This window comes from Octopus bimaculoides, chromosome 19, assembly GCF_001194135.2.
Source record: "Octopus bimaculoides isolate UCB-OBI-ISO-001 chromosome 19, ASM119413v2, whole genome shotgun sequence".
Taxonomy (NCBI): Eukaryota; Metazoa; Mollusca; class Cephalopoda; order Octopoda; family Octopodidae; genus Octopus; species Octopus bimaculoides.
Genome location: NC_068999.1, coordinates 53,672,829 through 53,683,733, shown reverse-complemented (window position 1 = coordinate 53,683,733; position 10,905 = coordinate 53,672,829). Strand labels below are relative to the sequence as shown.

Here is a 10,905-nt window from a genome sequence, read left to right as displayed (position 1 = left end):
GGGGGGGGGGAAGAATGCGGAAGGAGAGAACGAAAGAAAGGAACAAATGAATGGTTAAATGGAGAAAGAAGAAAAAGAAATGAAAAATAAAATAAATAAATTAGGAAGAAGAAACGTGTTGCACAAAAGCGTATGTGTGGGTATGTATACACACATGCATTACATATAATGTATGCATATGTATATATATATATATATATATATATACACACACACATACATACACTTACAAGACATACACACACATAATAGATATGAATGTTTGTGTGTGTAGAGAGAGGTGGGTGGACGTGTGTGTCTCACATATACACGCCTTCAATAATGTTGTTGATTAGCCCTAGATCAGTCCTGTCAGAGCAGACCTATGATCAACGTCATTCCAGCCGTGACCATCCAGTTTTTTTTTTTAATGAGTAGCCTGTAAGAGGTGTTACATTATCTAATGCGTCCCTTCCTCTTTCAAGACGCTATGATGTGATTTGAGTGAGATTTGGCTGCTGTTGGAAACATTTCGTGCCACCACGTAGATACGGACAATCTTCTTCCACAGCTGGTCTTATGAGACATTGCTCATCATAATTTGGTCCATGCACCACTTTAATAATAATTTCACATCATATGCCATTACACAATAGACATTGTTCCCCCTGACTTTGTTTCCTCATAAGTTACATAAAGATGGATTATTTTCCATGAAATTTTCGACAAATACTCTTCAGATGGTGTAGTTTCTGATCATATTGGAATTTGTAGGGAAAAAAAATTCCGTGTGTGTGTATGTGCTGGTAGTGGTGGTGGGGGTGTCAGAAATTTCACACTAATTGGCTTTGTGTTCTCATAACTTTCAGAAAAAAATTGATATTTTTAAATGGAATTTTTACATTTACCTTTCACTGTGTAAATTACAATTATATTGAAATTTGATGTGAAAAGAAAAATTATCAGTACGCACACATACTGACACATATCACAATTTTTTACGAAATTTCAAGGTTCACTTTGGAGCTATAAGTATGTGTGCGAGCCCACCAAATTTTTTCTTTTATCATTATTAAATTCCGATATAATCGTAATCTACACACTCTGAAGGATATTTAGAGAAAATTTCGTTTAGAAATCTCAATTTTTCTGAAAGTTATGAGGAAACAAAGTCGACTCGTGTGAATTTCCCGAAACTCCTCTCTCCAACCACGGATTTTTTTTTTCCACAACAAATTCCGATATAATCGGAATCCACACCATGTAAAGCGTATCTGTAGACAATTTCATTAAAAAATACCGATTTTTCTGGAGGTTATGAAGAAACAAAGTCGGTGGGGAGCACACGTGTAGGTGTGCCACGCAATATACCATACATATTACAACATACGTTGTTACATGATGTAAATCATTAACATTTAATTAAGGTGTCAGTAAATAAGGAAGTATGAAACAAAATTATTCAAACTGACAGAACAGATCTAAACATTATATTATAAAATTTTTGCAAAGTTATAACGTTTATATAATTATAAGACTGCGGGTCCCGTTCGTCCCCCTTAGGCCTGACGCACAGGCTTCCCCGTGAGAATGTATAAATCTGATGTGTGTATATTCACAGATGCGTAAATGAAAGACGAGAACAACTTATCTAAAAGGTAATAAATAATATTTTTCTATTTTCGATTAGTCTATAAAGCGGCTGAGAAGCAATTCACCAAATCGAAGGCCCAAAACCAAACTGTTCTACCTGACACCACACGCTATTCTGTCTCGTATATGTGACTGTGTACATACATACACACACACACACACACACATACATACATACATACATTACATATGTGCGTGTGTCTGTGTATGTATAGGTGTGTGGGTATATTTATATATGCATATATATGTGTGGATATATATATATCTATACATATATATGCATATATGTGTGGATGGATATATATATATATATATATATATATATATATATATATATACACATACATACATATATATATATATACATATATATATATATATACATATATATATACACACACACACATATATATATTTATATATATATAAACATGACTAAAGGATAAAATCATTAAAATTGATGAATTTTATCAGTGGCCAGCATATAAAAATAACCTGCATGCGTATATATTTCTGTATGTGTGTGTGTGTATATATATATGTATGTATGTGTGTGTGTGTGTGTGCGTGTCCCCACTATATGTTTATACATCTCCAATATGTTTAAAGCGTGTAAATACAAGGTGCTTACCTGACAATCATTGTGAGTGTGTCCGCGCGTGCGCGTGCGTGCGTGTGTGCTGTGTTGTGTCGTCTGCTCTTGTCCGACGACGTAACTAAACGAGCAACAACTGTCTCTTTCTCTTTCGTCTTCTCAGTTTGTCCACTTCTCTGCCAGTAATACTCCTTAATTCTCAGTAAAATAGTGATGTCACTTTCGGTCAGTGGGTATCTAATTCGTTTGTTTCTTCTTAGGTGACGCTGATAGAGAAATTTTCGTTTGAATTCAGCTCGCCGTGTTACATAAGCGAGCCGAATCATACAAATGGCTGTCTCAGCCACTGAATGAAACTCACACTTACTCTCTCACTCAATCTCTTTCTTTCACTCTTTCTCTCCCTTCGTCTCTCTTAGTTTCTCTTTGTCTCTCACAACCTCCCACTCTTTCTATCAGTTTCTCTGTCAATCAGTTTATCTCTTCCCACTTGCACCGCATCTTTCTCGTCCCAAGTCTCTGCCTGTCTGCCTGCTTGTCTCTGTCCCCCCCTCTCTCTCTCTCTCTCTATATATATATATATAGATTATATAGATATCTCTCTTCTACCCCCTCTCTCTCTCTCTATGTATCTATCAATCTATTCTATATATTGATTATATAGATATTATCTCTCTCTCTAAATATATGTGTGTGTATGCACACACATATATAGTGTTCAAACTCACATGTGAGTAAATGGTTTATAATAGTGATGGCAAAATGGCATTGGCGGTGGTGTAGGTGGTGTTTGTTGTGATTGTAGGGGTGATGGTAGTGGTGGTGATGGTCAAGACTGACAACGGCGACTGTGACGGTAGTGGTTACTGTTGGCTTTTTGGTATGAGTAACACCAACAGTAGAAACAGCAGTTATAATATTGGTGGTGGTGGTGGTGAAGTCAGTGGTGGTGGGGGTGATAGCAGAGGAGGTAGTGGTGATGGTGGAGGTGTTGTTGGTAGTGGTTGCAGTATTGATAGTACCGGTGGTGATATTGGTATTGACTTTGGTTGTGGTGGTGTTGGTGGTGTTCTGTTGGTCATGCTGGGAGTAATGTTGATGCTTGTGTGCATTTGTGTATTTGTGCATAAGAAAGAGAGAAAGAGAGAGAGAGAAAAAGTGAGGGAGAGAGCTAGTACAATAATGTGTTAAAATAGCCTATCTTTAGTTGAGATACCTCAGTGAAGAGTGTAACACTGGTGTGACAATCTTCGAACAGACCATTCTTGCAATTCTTAACCAGAAGGAAATTAGGGGAATTCCGATGGGAAAAATTGTTTTAAGCTGAAAAATTCATCAACATTATCCTCATTTTTTTCTGGATTTTATTTTCTTTAATCTCGATTTTTAAGGATGCTAATGGTAAAATTAATATAAGGTTGTTAATGTTATGCAATAAATAGTTTTTACTTGTCATCTGGGGTAAACTGGTAAAGGTGGAAAGAGAAAGATATATAGAAAAAAAAAATAGGGGTTAAGAAATACTCTTCAATCTATATATGTGTCTGTGAGCTAAAATTCTGAATGACAACCATTACAAATATTAGCTCTACTGATATAGGTTGTTTATTCCCAGCTCAGACCTGATTAAATAGACAGTCCTACGTTCAAAGGCATTTGTTTCAGCCTCAACCATTCTATCTTTTCCTCTAGCACAGCATGTCTATGACCACATTATATAATGTATCCTACTTTCTATAAGGTGTGTTTCGAGGGTGGAGGGGATTTGACTGCTGTTTCTAGCATGTCGGGCGGCTACATCAAAGCTCCCTTCAGGGGATGGTAGTAGGTATGGTGGTGTGTACATTTGTGACAACCGTGACGATTGTTGGTAATGATAGTGATGGTGGTGGTGATGATGATGCTAGTTACAGTGATAGTGGTGATGGCAATGTTAATGATGTTGGTGACAGTGGTGGTAGTGGTGGTGGTAGTGGTGGTGTAGGTAATGATGGTAGCAATTATGATGATTGCGGAGGTGGTAGTAAGTGTTGGGTAATGGTTCCGAGGATGGTGATGGCAGTGTTGATAATGGTGGTAGTGATTATGGTGTTGGTTGTAGTGAGAGTGGTGGTGGTGGTGGTGGTGGTGGTGACAGCAGCAGCAGTGGTGGTGAATGTAAGAATGATGATGATGACTAGTGACGATGGTGATGGTAGTGATTAATGGTGGTAGTAGTGGTTGCAGTTATGGTTATTTTGGCACCTAACAGAGTTACATCACCACCATCACCATCATCATCATCATCATCGTCATTGTTTTCTTACATTGTAACAATAACAGCACTGCATTATTGACTTGCCATCATGCCTTGCTAAAGTGGTGACCTGCTTTGACTTTCTAAATGAACACATCTTCTTCACTACGCTCATGGTGCACCACTACTACCACCACCACTGCTGCCGCCACCACAACCACTGTCGTCATTAAAACTACCATTACAACACACAATACTCCTAACTACTACCACCCCTATCATCACCACCACCACCACCACCACCACAACCATCACCCCTATCACAAGACAACAGAATCCTCGTCATGACCTGTCAAACTGTACCCAGCTGTTTTAAAAACAGAAATAATACATTAAGCAACGTAAAAATGACAAGATGGTCATGGGCGGAACGTCTTTGATCATAGGTTCAACTTGATTAGGTTTGATCTAAGGCTAAACAGCAACAAGAACAACAACAACACTATGACCAATATGATCACTGTTGAAATAAAGCAACTGAGTCGATTTAGTATTGACTATCATCAGGTCAGATGTCAGGAGGTCATCTACACTGCAGCACAATTAATTCTGCATTACCTCAGTAGGAAATAACACAACAGGTCATCTGCAGAACAGATACCTCACATAGACTGGAAGGGGGGGAAATATAAAAAATGGAGCAGTCATCATTGGAAGGGCTTCGGTCCTAGGTCTGAGCATTCAGGGTCAAATGTGCAGCTAAACAACAACAATTATGGTTTCAATGTTTGACACAAGACCAGCAAATTTTGGTGGGAGTGAATACGGTGATTGCTTCACCCCACTGCTCCACTGGTTCTCATTGTATTGACCCCGAAAGGATGAAAGACAAACAAAATCAATGACAACAGTTTCAAATTTCGGTGCAAGACCAACGAATATTATGGGGAGCGGGTAAGTTGATTACATTGACTCCAGTGTTTAAATGATACTTATTTTATCAACCCTGAAAGGATAAAAAGCAAAGCTGACCTCAGCAGAGTTTGAACCCAGACCATAAAGACATGGAAGAAATTCTGCTAAGCATTTTGTCCAACTCACTAAACGATTCTACCAGCCTGCCACCTAAACAACACAAACAATAATGGTTTCTGATTTGGGTACAAAACCAGCAACTTTGAGGGGAGGGGATGAGTCACTATCATGAACCACAGTCCATGACTGGTACTATATTTTATGGACCTTGAAAGGATGAAAGCAAAAGTTGACCCTTGCAGCAATTGAACCCAGAAAGTAAAGAACCAGAAAGAAGCAATGCTTTAATGCCGATTCTCTGAGTTCACCACCTTTGCCTTCTGATTTAGGCATAAAACCAGAAATTCTGAGAGGAAGGAGATTAGTTGATTCCATTGACCCCCAACACCTGAAACAAAGGCGATCAGGCATTTTTTTCAATACTCTAATAATCCTGAAAGATTGCCATTCTTATGATGTCATTATCGAGTGAGGGAACAGCACGATCAAAGTGATGGCTGGGGTACGGATATATGAAGTCCAATATACTTTTCATTCCTACCAGTCATTACTATTTCGATTTCGCTTGCCTCAACAGGTCTTCGCAAGTGGAGTTTAGCAAATAGAAAAATAGAAAATGGGACCTTGATGACTGCTATTAAGCAGGAAAGTATACTAGTCCTTTTATATATATTTAATGCTCAATACTTCATTTATTCAAGAAGACATTCAATACTTCATTTCATTTTACTATTTATATTATATATCCCATATTCTATATCCCACATTAATTTTATAAGAATATAAATAAAACATAAAAAACAGACAGAGTTGGAACTCTTTTATATAATATATATATATATATATACACATACACATATATATATACATATACAAACACATATGCACATAAACACTTATATTTGCATGTGCATGTGTGTGTGTATGTACTTTAATAATTTTAAAAAAATTATCTAACTAAAATGACTACATAATTGCAACTATAAAATCTACATCAATAAAGTTCCTTCTTAAAAACTGCTGTGTGTTAAACCATAAAACAGCTGTCTTTAACCTTTAAGAACATTTTAGAAAATGTTAAACCTTAAAACAGAGCGATACTCATGCACGATGCATCATCGTTATCATCACCATTGTTGTCATTATAATTGTCATCACCTTTATCCTTAACCTTATTTTCATCATCTTTTCTCGCCTCTTCTTCTACATCCTTCTTATCAGCACCATCAACGAAATTTGATATTTGAACATGAAATAAATAATTTCCTTATTAAACTTTAAAAAAAAATGTAGTGTTAAACTTTAAGAAGTCTTAGAAGCTTTGATAAAACCGAAAAAGAAAGAAAAAAAAACCCATGACCTTCATTTCAAGATACATGCTAGGTTAAGATTTGGTGTTAATTACCTTTGAAAATATTTTAAATCTTGAAATATATTCTTTAATTCTTTTACTTGTTTCAGTCATTAGACCGTAGCCAAGCTGGGGTATTGTCCCGAAGAATTTTAGTCAAACAAATTGACCCCAGTACTTATTTTGAAGATTTTATCAAGCCTGGTTCTTATTCTACCAGTATCTTTTGTTGAACAGCTAAGTTACAGGGGACATAAACACACCAACACCAGTTACCAAGCAATGGTGGAGAACAGCCACAAACTCAAAGATGTGTGCACACACACACACGCACCTGTACTTGACTGGTATTTTTTATTTCATTGAATGTGGAAGGATAAAAGGCAAAGTGGACACTGGTGAGATTTAAACACATACTGTAAAGGGACACAACTATGTCCAGCACTTTTATTCTATCCAATGCCATTGCCTTAAGTATCATAATGCCAATTGAAAATTGAAAATTGAAAACCACTTCCTGCTTAAAAATTGTTGTGGAGGAAAATTTTAATTTTAAGACCTGACAAACATCTGTTGCCATAAACAGGTACAGACAAGGATGTGTGGTTGAGAAGGTTGCTTCCTAATGATATAGTCTTGAGTTCAATCCCACTAGATGACAACTTGGGTAAGTGTTTTCAACCATGGCCTCAAGTTGACCAAAGCCTTGTGAGTGGAATTGGTAGATGGAAACTGAAAGAATCCTGTTGTGTGTGTGGCATGTGCACATGTATATAGGTGTGTATGTGCATGTTACTGTCTCCCTGCCTTGGTATGGCAGGATAGTTGTAAGCAAGTGTCATCATCATGCAAGCGGCATACTTCATTTCCAATCTTCCATGAAAGTATGTCTGGTCATGGGGAAATATCTCCTTCTTTGGAAACATTTGAGGGTTGGTAACAGAAAGAGCATCCAGCCATAGAACATCCATCTCAGCAAATTGCCTCTGACTCATGTCAGTATGGAAAAGTGGATGTTAAAATAATGATGATGGTGATGACATGAACTTTAAAACTGGAGGTTACGTATGATAACCTCCAGTCTGGTTTCAAATCACTGATTGTTCCATCCATCTATGAGGAAATTTTGGGGTTTCTAAAAATGTAACAAGGATTTGAAACTGTTACACACCAGCTAAGTTCCCTTTATTATGTCTGTTTCTGTATTATAGTTCTATTTAAATAGAAATGGTTGAGTTTAGTCAACAGTTACAATAACAAACACTACTACTGCTGCTGCTGTTGTGGACACAACAAGTCTGCAGGAACCATCTTGCCAGTACAACCTGTAAGCCAACATCAGAGGTTGTACAATATTGATTGTTGGTTTTGCCAAAATATATTTAGAACTGAAGAAAGCAATAAACAAGTTGGCACCAAAGAGGGCCAAGTTGGGAGGGTAGGTCATGGTTGGAGTGGAGTGAGGGAGAGTTCCAACCAAACAGTATATTTGGACAAAACTAGAATTAATTGGAAATTTCTATTCAACTCAGGATTTTGTTTTAAAACAAGACCATGTGTGTGTGTGTGTGTGTGTGTGTGTGTGTGTGTGTGTGGTTCACTTTGATACAAAGTCAGATATTTGTAAAAGAGAAAATTAATCAACTGAACAGGCCCCAATATATGCAATACATGATCGATACTTTTTAATTGACTCTCGATGGAATGAAAGGGAAAAACATAGACTGAAGGAGGATTTGAACTCAGAATATAAAAGGATAGAATTATAATAAAGTTTAAAACATTTAGTTTAAAGCAGTAGTTCTCAACCATTTTTTATCTATGGAGTGCATTGAATACTATTTTATTTTGGTGGACCTCCATAACCATTTGATTTTTAAAAACTAGTTTTATAAATACTTTCAAAATTCTTATTTTATTCATCATACATGAATTTGTTTAGGTTGAACTGTGTAAGACATTAGAGAAAGAAACCTAGCTGTGTCTTGCAATAAATACATCTAAAGCAAAATTTTTTCCATGGACCCTAAATGTATTTCTATGGGCCCCCAAAAATCTTATATGGACCCTGGTTGAGAACCCCTGAATCAAAACATTGTAGTGCAACCATGACAAGAAAACAGGTTACAATCTCTCCACTTTCATGATTATTGCTAGCAAAGACAAACAGTAAAATTACAATTGTATCTGGTTCATCATCATTACCATTATCAATTCATGTCTGTTTTTCCATGCTGGCATGGGTTGGACGATTTGACAGTGTCAGATTTAGCATGTTTTCTATGGCTGCATCCTATCAAGAATTTTCTCTTAAATTTCCATGTTTTGGGTTCAAATCCTACCAAGGTCAACTTTGCCTTTCATCCCTCAGGAACTGATAAAAGTACTGATAATGTACTAGTGTCAATGCTTCGACTAAATCCCTCCCCTCAAAACTGGTATTGTTGTTATTACTATTTTTTGGTATGTATATATTAATGTGTCTTTACTGTTAGTGTAGATTTCACCCCTTTTACTGTGTATATTGGGCTCACATTTTGGTACAAGACTAGCATTTTCAGGGAAGGGGTAAAGAGATAAATCAACCCCAATGCTCAACTGGTACTTATTTTATCGGACCAGAAAGGATGAAAGGCAAAGTTAACCTTAGCAGCATTTGAACTCAGAATGTAAAACAGATAGAGCACCACAAAGCATTTCGCCCAATATGCAATGATTCTACCAGCTTGCTGTCTTGTTTTACTCTATGTATATTCTCAACTATTTAATGCAGGCTGTTTTCCAATATATTTCATATTAGTACTGCCCCCAACATACTCGGACACACATAGCTAGTAATACTAGTTTTTAATAGTGATTTAACTTGACTGCAGCTCCACTCTGTTGTAAAATGGATGTCCTTGGGCTGAAGTTCGGCTTCATTATTATTATCTTTTAAAATGTCAATTTTGATGAGAAAGCAAGAAGAATTTTAAAAAAGTAAATAATAAATATTTAAAAATTATGCTCAAAATTCTCTGCATTCCAGATGAGGCTAAAAGTATTGGAGAGAAATGGTAAACATATACTACATATACAGACATATATACATGCATGTGTGTGTGTATGTGTGTGTAATACACACACTGGGATTGCAACAGGACAAACAAATATGCACACCACCAGTATATGTATTCATAAAATTAACATAAACAGGTTTCCTAACACACACACACACACACATACGCATGCGCGCGTGCACACACACACATTACATATACACATTAACATATACACATGTATGCATATGTAGGGGTGTAAACATATCTTAGTGCATGTGTAAATATGTAAGCATATATATTTATAAATCTATGAATCTGTAATACTTTTACAGCCATGTACATAAATATAAGCACAAACATATATTCACACATACAGATGTACACACTCACTCTCACACACACATGCGCACGCAATTGTATACATATATCCATAGACAAAGACACGTCTTTGCGGTAAATTTCAGAGTAAATTTTGTGGCAATGATTGAAACCTTGAAAACTTTAAAAATTTCAATACCAAACAAAATAAACAGAGCATAACATGTAAAATATATGAATGTAGTAAATTTGAATATTTCACAAGTCAGAATAAAGCAGAGGTTAGTGACACACATTTGATATTACAGTAGCTGACACAGTTAGATAACTGACAGAATGTGTTTTATGTGGTGTGTATGTGAGCATGTGTGTGCGCACGCGCCCGTACAAGTATGTGTATGCTTGTACACATACATATGTGTATGTATGTGTGAATGTGTTGATACATACATGCATTTACACGCATATATTACTTCACCATCATCATTGTCATCATTATTTTAAATCTCCTTTGTATGCTGGTATGGGTTAGACAGGTCACCACAGTCTGGGTCAGTTCATTTTGAAAATCATTGCTTTGTAAGATGGCTTGAGGACCTAAGTCACACTCGTATTCATTAAATATGTAATTATATATATATATATCTTTGTGTGTGCATGTATATATATGTATATATATATATATATATATATATAT

General features: G+C 36.3%; 1 protein-coding gene across 8 annotated transcripts in view; it reads right to left on the bottom strand.

The window, feature by feature from the left end:
- The window catches only part of LOC106875423 (monocarboxylate transporter 13), a 133,053-nt gene that overhangs the window by 100,953 nt on the left and 21,195 nt on the right, over nucleotides 1–10,905 (bottom strand). For 2 of the 8 annotated variants that reach the window (XM_014923565.2, XM_014923566.2), the window contains exon 1: nucleotides 2,264–2,705. The exons of 2 other annotated variants lie outside the window; for them this stretch is intronic. The gene's annotated coding sequence lies outside the window, so the exon portion shown is untranslated. Of the gene's footprint in view, nucleotides 1–2,263; nucleotides 2,706–10,905 lie in introns of those variants that run through there. 4 more of the 8 variants (XM_052974868.1, XM_052974869.1, XM_014923559.2 and 1 more) reach the window with 2 other exon arrangements.